The following is a 10959-nucleotide window of genomic DNA, read 5'->3' on the forward strand; positions in this document are numbered from 1 at the left end:
TCTTTAAGATAATCAATCATAACTATTATTTATTAGGCACTTAATGTCCTCCAGCACTAATGCTAAGTCCTATGCACTTTTTATCCTATCTGTCATTGTCTGATGCAGGAAACAGAGCTTTGTGACAAGTTGAGATCCCTTAGCAGGGAGCTGTTGATTCTGAGGTGAGTCATGTTCAGAAATCAGGGAACACCTGGGTGCCCGAGGTCAAGTGGGGCATGGGAAACACGAGGAAAAGGCAGGTGAGCGATCTGTGGGCTGGAGGGAACACTCTAGGATTGGCCAAAGCCCAGGGCTTGGTGATAAGAAACCCTTTGTGTTGGGGCCCAAAGGCAGAGGAAGGGCAGTTGGGGGCAGGGAGGCGGAGGCAGCTTTGGTAGCAATCAATCAGATAGGCAACCCACCCACAAAGCCAGAAACATGCTGTGTTTGGCAATGGAGGGAAGGGAGGGGCTGACAGGTGGTTCCAAATGCCCCAGGTGCAAGGCAGTGTCTCAGCCGGTCTGTGAAGCTCTTCAAAGCAGGTGTCCCTGCAGAGACAGAGCTGGAAAATACTGGAGGAGGGAACCGCAGGTAGATGGGATGAAAGATGGGGGGGAGGGGGGACTTCCTCGGCAAAGTGGGAAAAAGCCTTTCACAGCAGGATGTGTGAACAGGATGGAGGACAGGAAGGGAGAGACATACCTAGAGGCAAAGAGGAAGGCTTTGCCTTTACAAAAAAAAAAAAAAAGGTGGAGATTCAGTTTTGTCTTTTATAATAAAAAAGGAGCTGAGATCCTCAAGTTAAGGGCATGAAGTCCTGAGTTTGGAGGCTTGAGAAAGGCATAGTTTGTAATCAGCCTGAGTGAGGTATCCTAGCAGAGCAAGAGAAGCAAAGAAATCTTGACCCAGCAGGCAGATCTGGGGAAGGAGGGAGGGAAATCAGGGGTGCTCAGCAAGACAGATATTTATACGTAGGGGAGGCGACTGCTAGCTCAGTCTCTTTGCTACTCAGCCCCCTGGTTCTTGTGTGAGAACTCCAAGTTTTGGGCACTCTGGGAACTGTCCTATTCACCTATAAATTATTCTTTCTCCTTGTCCAGCCACTCAAGAGCACATGGAGCCCTTTCAGTGGCCCCATAGGACTCCTTGGGCTTACACATCTGGTGTACTCTCTACCCACTTCCTTTACCCCGTGCCTTCTCCACAATGACTCTCAGGAAGACATCAGTGACCAAAGAGGGGCGTGGCTGCAGCCTCCAGACTGTGTTCCTGGATAAAGCCTTCCCCAGTTATCTCACCGGCCGCTAAGTGGGCATCTAATGAACACCGTGACTTCGTTTTCCAGGTGGGGAGAGTTGACTGTATCAGGTTCTCTATCAATAGAAGCTGCATCAGGCTGCCAGCAGTTGTCTTGATATTAAGGCAAGAAGTGTCTGGTGCTGTGGTCTGTACCTCTCTCCGTCCATGCAGGACCACTCCCATCATTGTCCTAACTGTGGGGTTCCAGGGGGTGTTGGGGCAGGGATGGCAAACACTTGAAACACACATCTCACCGTGCTTTAATCTGGCGTCTGTGGCAGCCACCCATAATCTGTCATGCAGTGTTTCTCAACACGGTACTCCAGGCAGCAGCACAAAACGAGTGCCGTGGGAAATTATTCCATTTGTCGGGTGGGTAGCTCCAACACCCTTCCTCCTGCGAAGCGGGATGGCTGAAGGTCAAGTTGTGAAGGCACGAGGTGTGGTTTTGCCTCTCAGCCCCCCTTCCCCTTTACTTCCAGAGCTGGGTTCTCTCCTGAAGGTCAATCTCCTCAGGGTGCTGAGGAGCTAAACAGATTATCGGGGTCATTGGTTGGCCACAATGGGAGGAGCAATGGGTTCCCGTCACAGCCACGTCCCCTTCACTGCCTTCCTCTTGCTAAGGCTCTTCTCTTCTGTAAAGGAGACAAATGGCACCCACCTGTGAATCCTTGGCCCTAGGACTGAGGCTCAGGATAGAATTGAGTCCCTGTATGTGTAAGATTCTAAATTGAAATGATCTTTATCAACCTAAGAAAATCTTACATTTAATCCCCAGCAACAACACTTTGCATATTTTAACAGGTGCTTTGAGGGCATGGGGCTTCCCTGGTGGCTCAGACACTAAAGAATCTGCCTGCAATGCAGGAGACCCGTGTTTGATCCCTGGGTCAGGAAGATCCCCTGGAGAAGGAAATGGCAACCCACTCCAGTATTCTTGCCTGGAGAATCCCATGGATGGAGGAGCCTGGTGGGTTACAGACCATGGGGTCACAAACAGACACAACTGAGTGACTTTCACTTGGGAGCACAGCTTTTTAGTTTGAAAGGAACGATTCTGATAGTGGAATTTTAAAAAATGTACTTATTTATTTATTGGGTCTTTGTTGTGGAATGCAAGATCTTTGGTTTTAGTTGCAGCATGAGGGCTCTAGTTCCCTAACCAGGGATTGAACCCAGGCCTCCTGCATTGGGAGCTCAGCGTGTTAGCCACTGGACCACTGGAGAAGTCCTTTATGGTAGAATCTTTAACTGGCATAGATATTTGGAGGCCTTGTGGCACCCTCAAACTTACCTCATGCTGCCACAGAACTCACATGTATATGGTGCTTAACAGGTGATAAATAAACAGCTGATAAAGGGTTTGGCACTTTCTCTTATGAGCACTCTGTTGCTATTTTAGTGGCATCAGCATGGCTATACCAGTGAGGCTTTGTAAATTTCCTACCTGGTAGATGCTGCAAATTCCTTACTTCCCCTTCCCCCCGTTTTTAATCAAGGGCTCATGATGGAAGGTAACTTGCTGGGCAGGGACCACGGTGGACAGAAGTTCTGTCTAGGCTGAAAACGCTTAATCTGGGATCATTCACCCATCTCTGCCCCCAAGGGCAGGGAGAGCATAACCAAGCCAAGCCAAGGGGAGGGTTATTTTTAATCCCAAAGATGCAGCGTTTGAGAACAAACAGCCTTGGCCCTGGAGTACCTGCCAAATGAGTGTGGGCCTGGAGGTGTCGGAACATGGCCACTTCGCAGCGCTCCATGGCCCCTCCAGAAACTAGAGCTGCGCAGCCGGGCGTATTTTTACATACGCTGACTTGCTGTGGCCTCTGAGGGCCAGCAGGTCCTGTGAGGACGGGGTGGGAGCCCCATGAGCCATGACCTTTAAATCCAGTCAGGCCCTAACCCGAGACGGTGCCTGGCATCCCCACCCCTCCCCCAATCTCTCATTGCCCGATGCTCCCAACCCCTCCACCTGCTGCCCCGTCCCTATCCCAGCCTCACAGAGCTGAAGGTCACTGGTGAGTATGCTTTCTTTCTTTTATATTTTCCTCTTCTCTTCCTTTATTCTCTGTAACACAGATAATTCATATTCATTGTAGAAAAAATAGAATATTGAGATGAACAAAAAGAAAAGAAGGGACCTCCCTGGCAGTCCAGTGGTTAAGACTCCAACTTTCCAATGCAGAGGGCATGGGTTCAATTCCTGGTCAGGGAACTAAGTCACAGGCTGTTCAGTGTGGCAAAAAAAAAATTTTTTTTTTCTTAATTTAAAAAAGAAAAGAAAAATCCCTATCACCCCCTGATCCTATCCCACTGTGGGTGAGGACCAGCACTTGGTAATACTTGGTGGATATTTTCCCTGACTTTTTGCTATAAATATTTTTTACACACATTTATTTTTTTCAAAACAGGAACTCCACCCAAGGCCTGGTACTAAGGAAACCATGACGGCTCCTCATTTAGGAGGAATGTTGACCTTCTTTCCCACTGAGGGCCACAGGCTTTGTGGCCAGGGCTTTGAGAAGGTTACAGGAAGATGAAGCCCAGTGCCTATTTCATACACGCAATTCTCCTCTCCATCCTCATCTTTCCCAGTAGGAATCATTTTGCCAGTGTCAGGTTTTGTCTGTCCAGTTAAGAAGGCAGGCTCTGGGGACTTCCCTAGTGGTCCAACGGCAAAGACTTCAAGCTTCCAATGCAGGGGAGTCTGCGTTTAATCCCTGGTCAAAGAACTAGACGCTGCATGCCACAACTAAAAATTCAAGTGTACGCTCAGTCCTATTCTTTGCAACCCCATGGACTGTAGCCCACAAGGCTCCTCTGTCCATGGAATTTTGCAGGCAAGAATACTGGAGTGGGTTGTCATTTCCTACTCCAGGGGATCTTCCTGACTCAAGAATAGATCCCACATCTTTTGTGTCTCCTGCATTGGCAGGTACTTCGCTACCTGGGAAGCCCAAGAGTTTGAGAGCTGGAACTAAAGATCTTATGTGCCATAATTAAGACGCAGCCAAATAAATAAATAAACATTTGAAAAGAAGAAGAAGAAAGCAGGCTCTGGAGTCAGGAAGCTTCAATCTAAACCCTTGCTCTGCTTCTAAATAACTGTAAAGTTGGGCAAGTGGCTTAAATCCTTCATGTTGAATTTCCTCATTTGTAAAACAGGGATGAAGATAAGATACCTGTTACAGGCCTGGCATGAGAATTCAGTGAACTAATACAGGTAGAGCAGCCGGAAGAGAGGCTGGTACATAGTAAGTGCTCAATAAACATTAGCTCTTGTTCTGCTATAATGATTATCTTCTTCACTTGTATGGAGCACCTTCTGTTTCTGACACTAGTCAAGCTTCCTGTATGACTTGGGGCAAATTAATTATCTGATCTCTTTCTTACTTCATTTGGTAGGTGTTCAAGGCGGTCGTGGAATGGGGAGTAATTCTGGGTACTTGGATATCAGGAGATTTAACACATTTGCATCATGGGGTCACTTAAAAGTGTTAAAAGCCATGTGGCTTTCATTGGAATTCTCACGCACATACTACTCCAGTTGTGTACTACTTTTTTGTCTGTTTGAAAACTTCCATAATAAAAATTTTATACATATATATGTATATAATATGTCCAGGGCTTCCCTGGTGGCTCAGATGGTAAAGAATCTGCCTGCAGTGTGGGAGACCCAGGTTCAATCCCTGGGTCAGGAAGATCCTCTGGGGAAGGGAATGGCAACCCATTCCAGTACTTCAGTATTCTTGCCTGGAGAATTCCATAGACAGGGGAGAATGATGGGTTACAGTCCATGGTGTTGCAAAGAATTGGACAAGACTGAACCACTAACACACACACACACGTATATAATATATATATCCTAAAAAATCCACATCACTCTACTTTCACATTTTTTCTTGTTTTAACATACTTCTTTACAATGTTAATCTTTTTTTCATTAATCAAGACAGTGCAACCATTAGAAAGGGCTTCCTCTGGGACACAGTGATGTTGACAGAAGCCATGGCTGGTCTGTAACAGGTTCTGACTCTGGGCTGGTCATACTCAGCTGTACTGATGACATGCAGAATTCCCAGCTGACAGGTGATGGGGACAAAGAGCAGACACGCTCTGCACCTGGTGCCAGGCTGCCTGACTTCCTTTCTTTGCTTCCCAGTACTGGCTTCCAGCCCTTAGTTTGGGTCACACTCGTCTTATCTTTGTCAATGTCCAGCACTTAGTGTCCACCACTAAAACTCTGAGAACAGAAGAGGTGGAGGTTAGAGACACGCATCGGGATCAATCAGAACTTTCCACCTCAAGGTTAAGCAGCCCTGACGTCTGTCCCCTCCCTCTTCTGGGGAGCAGAACAATCAGCAGATTGCTCACATCTTTCTCCCTGGTTTTGGCACCCCTCCAGACTCTTGACAACACAATGTCATGTCCTCTGTTGAGAGGACCAAGCTTACCTTGCTTTTTGTGATCATCCAGACGCGTTGGCTGTTTTTGTTGCTACGAATGTTATTATTGTGAATAATTACAGCTTCCAATTACTGATTGATTACTGGGCATCAAATGTTGTTCATCCATGGGTATGGTCTGATTTAATCCATACAACAGCCAATAAGGTAAATACCGTCATCCCATTTTTCAGAGGAAGATATTGACGCTTACAGAGGCTGAATGACTCATTGAGGGTCCCAGAGCTAATAAATGGAAATTGAAGTCACAGGCTGATTCCGAAGCTCATTTGTTGTTGTTGTTATTTAGTCACTCAGTTGTGTTGGACTCTTTGCAACTCCATGGACTGTAGCTGCCAGGCTCCTCTGTCCACGGGATTCTCTAGGCAAGAATACTGGAGTTGGTTCTCTCCTTCTCCAGGGGATGTTCTGACCCAGGGATCCGACCTGCGTCTCTGCGTTGGCAGGCGTATTCTTTACCACTGAGCCACCAGGGAAGCCTTCCAAAACTCACGCTCTTAATTAAGACTCTTTTCCATCCTCAGAAAGAGGAGAGGGATGTAAAAGAATGGCTAGCTTTCACTAGGCCTACAGTTTTGTTGCTGTTTTGTCTATATCATAAACAGAGATTACCATGAAGAGGAACCCCTTGTTTCCTGGGCTATGGCCTTTCATAAAGGGACCCTAGGAGGTGGGCATGTTCATGTGTGTGTACCTCTAAATGTATGAGGGCCATCCACAGGTAGAGGACTGTCAGGTAAGACTCAGCACACACGGTTCCTGCCTCAGCTCTGACACTCACCAGCCTGTTCTCTTGACCCAACCCATTCGCCCTCTCTGGGAATCAGTTTCTTCATCTGTAAAACAGGGATAACAAAACCTAGGTTACGTCAGCAAGCACATTCAAGGAGATCCCAAGTGGGATGTGCTCAGCTGAGTGTCTAACTAAAGTAGAGCTTGAAAACAAACGTATGCCTGAGACAGTGGTCCCACAGCAGGATCTGGAATAGAAGAGAAAGGGGCGGTGGGGGTGTGTGTGTGGGTGGAACGGAACGGGGTGGACACCATCCTGTTCTGAGAGCTAAGTTTGCCCTCTCTGCCTCAGGTTCCCTATCATCTTGCCCAGGGTGCTGGCTGGCTCTCCACACACCCTCCATCCTGCTCCCAGCCAAAAAGAAGATCCTGTTCCTTGTCCACAACACAGGTCACAGCCATGTGTGCTGGGCAGCAGGTTGTTGGCGAGACCCTGAGTGGCTTCTGGTCTAAGAAGTTTGGCCACCTGTGCTATGAGCCACCTTCTCTTAGGAAACCTAGAATCAAGTGCATTCCTGACCAACTCTCTCTGCCAAGAACACATGCACACACACACACACACACACACGTGGACAGACACAAAGATGCACAGACACACTGGCTCTCTCCCAACCCCCAGGGCCAGCGGTACCCCCTCTCCAGCTCTGACTCTGTGGTCTAATAAGGGTGGCTGAGAAAGGGTCATGCGATTCCAGAGAGATTCCCAGTGCTCTCCTCCAAAAGCCTTTCCATTGAATGTTCAGCTCTGGGCTAGCGTCCAGAGCCTGGGGCCCCAAGGCTGAGTCATGGGTTCCTCAAGCCCCAAGTCTCAGTTTTAGCCCAGTCCAGACCTTAGGCCTTAAAAAAAACTCACAGGTCATCCCTCTGAGTCAGCAAAGGTTCCCACAGAAACTCCATTTGGTGTGCATTTAATCACAGGGTATTTTTAAAGCCTCATCTGGTGGTAATTTGGAATTTAAATTACCAGGAGAGAGGATATTTTTACCAGAAGAAGGGCTTGGAATAGTTATATCCTGTCAGTTATTGATCAACCATTTCCAAAGGATTAAAAAAAAAAAAGACCTGTTTTTACCAAATATGTTATAAAAATTCCCTTCAGGATTTGCTCATTATTAGCGTAACTGATATAAATTGTTCCACGACACTTAGGAATGTGTTCCATGACACATTTCACGAATTTTCTAAATCAAATTGAATCATACTTAGACCTCCATCTACTGGGACTGCAGAAAATTCCCAGCCACTTGCCAGGGCCCCTCACTCTCCCTCCACACAGAACTCTGAGGCCTTCAGGATTCCAGAAACATGGAGAAGGGCACCGGGTCTGTGATGGTCACTACTGAGTGGCCTCTTGTCCAAGCTCTAGCAAACTACTTGGAGGCTGCTGCTGCTCCTGCCCACAGCATCCTCTCCAAATCCAAGGCCGTGGCGCACGTGTTAAGTCCCAGGCATTCCTTCCCCTCTTAGTCTCTCCCCCAAGGCCCTGCCAAGTCCAGAGTGCCTGGTGGAGGCCCAGCACTCAAGGGTCCTCCCAGCCCTTAATGACTTCTGGGCCCCAGGCCCCCTCCAAACCCTCTCCATCTCTAACAACTAGTGTTAAGACTCCAAACCCTTAGAAAATCGAAGAAAGGCCTCTAACTTTTCCCTGGGGCAAGAGAAACCCAGCCCTCCAAAACGCAGAGGCCTCTGGAGAGGAAAAGGGGAAAATAGTTCGCATTCTTTTCCAGTGAGCCTGTAGAAGAAAAACAGACATGGTTAATTTCTCAATCACAGTAGTCCCTGACTTAGACAATAATTACTCGATTTACTTCGTATTGCACACTCTTTGGGGAGTAGGTAGAGAAACTTCGGGGACCAAAACAAAAAACAAAAACAAAACCTCTTCTTTAATAAAGGTTATGAAATCTTTTGGCTTCTGTGATTTTCAGGGTCTCTCTAGGATACTCCTGTTTGGACATGACATCAAGCCACACAGATGCCATCTAGTAGCTTGGTGCCCAGTAGCTTGGTCTCATGGTTGTTCTTTGTGGAAGAACTACACTCCATTTGAGGACAGATGAGGTTGAGATGCTTCCTAGGTGGTACTAGCAGTAAAGAACCTACCTGCCAATGCAGGAGACACAAGAGACATGGGTTCAATCCCTGGGTTGGGAAGATTTCCTAGAGGAGGGCATGGCAACACACTCTAGTATTCTTGCCTGGAGGATCCCTGGACAGAGGAGCCTGATGGGCAGTCCATAGGGCTGCACAGAGTCGGACACAACTGAAATGACTTAGCGCGTATGCATGAGGTTGAGATAAGGGATGACACTGAAATTCTAGTAAACATGGGTTAGCTTCAACTCATACCCAATACCACAGATGGCAGGGGAGCTTATGGTTAAAGAGGAATGGCTGTGAAACCAAATCAATCAGAGTTTGAGTTCTGGCTCCATAACTTTTTGGCTATGTGAATTTAGACAAGTTACTTCGCCTCTCTGAACCTCAATTTTTCCATTTCTAGTATATCAACAACCTTGCAATTAAAAGAGCTTTTCTTTACAGGATTAAGTAAAAATTTCATAAGCAACTTGTGATTTATAATAAGTATTCAGTTCAGTTCATTCACTCAGTCATGTCTGACTCTTTGTAACCCCATGGACTGCAGCCCGCCAGGCTTCCCTGTCCATCACCAATACCAACTCAAACTCACGTCCATCGAGTCGGTGATGCCATCCAACCATTGCATCCTCTGTCATCCCCTTCTCCTCCTGCCTTCAAACTTTCCCAGCATCAGGGTCTTTTCAAATGAGTCAGTTCTTCATTGCATCCGGTGACCAAAGTATTGGAGTTTCAGCTTCAGCATCAGTCCTTCCAATGAATATTCACGACTGATTTCCTTTAGGATGGATGGGTTGGATATCCTTGCAGTCCAAGGGTCTCTCAAGAGTCTTCTCCAACACCACAGTTCAAAAGCATCAATTCTTTGGTGTTCAGCTTTCTTTACAGCCCAACTCTCACAGCTATACATGACCACTGGAAAAACCATAGCCTTGACTAGATGGACATTTGTTGGCAAAGTAATGTCTCTGCTTTTTAATATGCTGTCTAGGTTGTTCATAATTTTTCTTCCAAGGAGCAAGTGTCTTTTAATTTCATGGCTGCAATCACCATCTGCAGTGATTTTGGAGCCCCAGAAAATAAAGTCTGTCACTATTTCCATTGTCTCCCCATTTATTTACCATGAAGTGATGGGACCAGATGCCATGATCTTAGTTTTTTGAATGTTGAGTCTTAAGCCAGCTTTTTCACTCTCCTCTTTCACTTTCATCAAGAGGCTCTTTAGTTCTTCTTTAATAAGTATATATTTGATCAACATCCCTCTTCCTGTCATGGAGCTCCTAGGACCCTTGGAATTTCCTGTAATGAAAGCAATACAAGTGTCTTTTGTTGTATGAATGAGGTGACTTTGGGGAAGCACATAGGTTACCTCAGGATGGGGACTGGTTACCAGAGGAATCAAGGGGTGATTAGAGACAACTTTCAGCCCTCTTTGGGGAGGGGAGAGCAGCTGAAGACTGAGTTCAGTCACTAAGGGCCAGTAATTCAATCTATTGTGTCCATGTAATGAGGCTTCTATAAAAACCCAAAAGTGGAAGAGTGGCAAGCTTGGGGAGGGCATGGACACTCTGAGCCCCTCCCCACATACCCTAGCCTATGCTCCTCTTTCACCTGGTTGTTCCTGAAGTATATCCTCTTATATATACTGGTAACCTGTTCCCAGGTGGCTCAGTGGTAAGGATTCTGCCTGCCAATGCAGGAGATGCGGGTTCAATCTTTGGGTCAGAAAGATCTCCTGGAGGAGGAAATGGCAACCCACTGCAGCATTCTTGCCTGGATAATCCCATGGACAAAGGAGCCTGGTGGACTACAGTCCATAGGGTTGCAAAGAGTTGAAGAGGTGTTGGAGAAGACTCTTGAGAGTCCCTTGGACTGCAAGGAGATCCAACCAGTCCATCCTAAAGGAAATCAGTGCTGAATATTCATTGGAAGGACTGATGTTGAAGCTGAAACTCCAATACTTTGGCCACCTCATACAAACTGACTCATTTTAAAAGACCCTGATGCTTGCAAAGACTGAAGGTAGAAGGAGAAGGGGACGACACAGGATGAGATGGTTGGATGGCATCACCAATTCAATGGATATGAGTTTGAGTAAACTCAAGGAGTTGGTGATGGACAGGGAAACCTGGCATGCTGCAGTCCATGGGGTCGCAGAGTCGGACATGACTGAGCAACTGAACTGAACTGAGTGACTAAGCACACACACAGAATCTAGTAAGCTAAATGTTTCTCTTGAGTTCTTGAGTTCTGTGAGCAGCTCTAGCAAATTAATTAAACCAAGGATGGGGTCACTGGGATTCGTAGTGTTTAATATGTT

General features: G+C 46.7%; 1 long non-coding RNA gene across 2 annotated transcripts; it reads left to right on the forward strand.

The window, feature by feature from the left end:
• The first annotated feature begins 420 nt into the window (after positions 1–420).
• On the forward strand, positions 421–3859 carry LOC129620580 (uncharacterized). Of its 2 annotated transcripts, none has more exons than XR_008698573.1 (3): positions 421–573; positions 1083–1327; positions 3693–3859. It is a non-coding gene; the product is annotated as an uncharacterized LOC129620580 (long non-coding RNA). The 2 variants fall into 2 exon arrangements; XR_008698574.1 differs by lacking the exon at positions 421–573 and adding an exon at positions 715–731.
• The last annotated feature ends 7100 nt before the right edge of the window (positions 3860–10959 follow it).

Source organism: Bubalus kerabau, chromosome 10, assembly GCF_029407905.1.
Source record: "Bubalus kerabau isolate K-KA32 ecotype Philippines breed swamp buffalo chromosome 10, PCC_UOA_SB_1v2, whole genome shotgun sequence".
NCBI classification, from domain to species: Eukaryota; Metazoa; Chordata; class Mammalia; order Artiodactyla; family Bovidae; genus Bubalus; species Bubalus kerabau.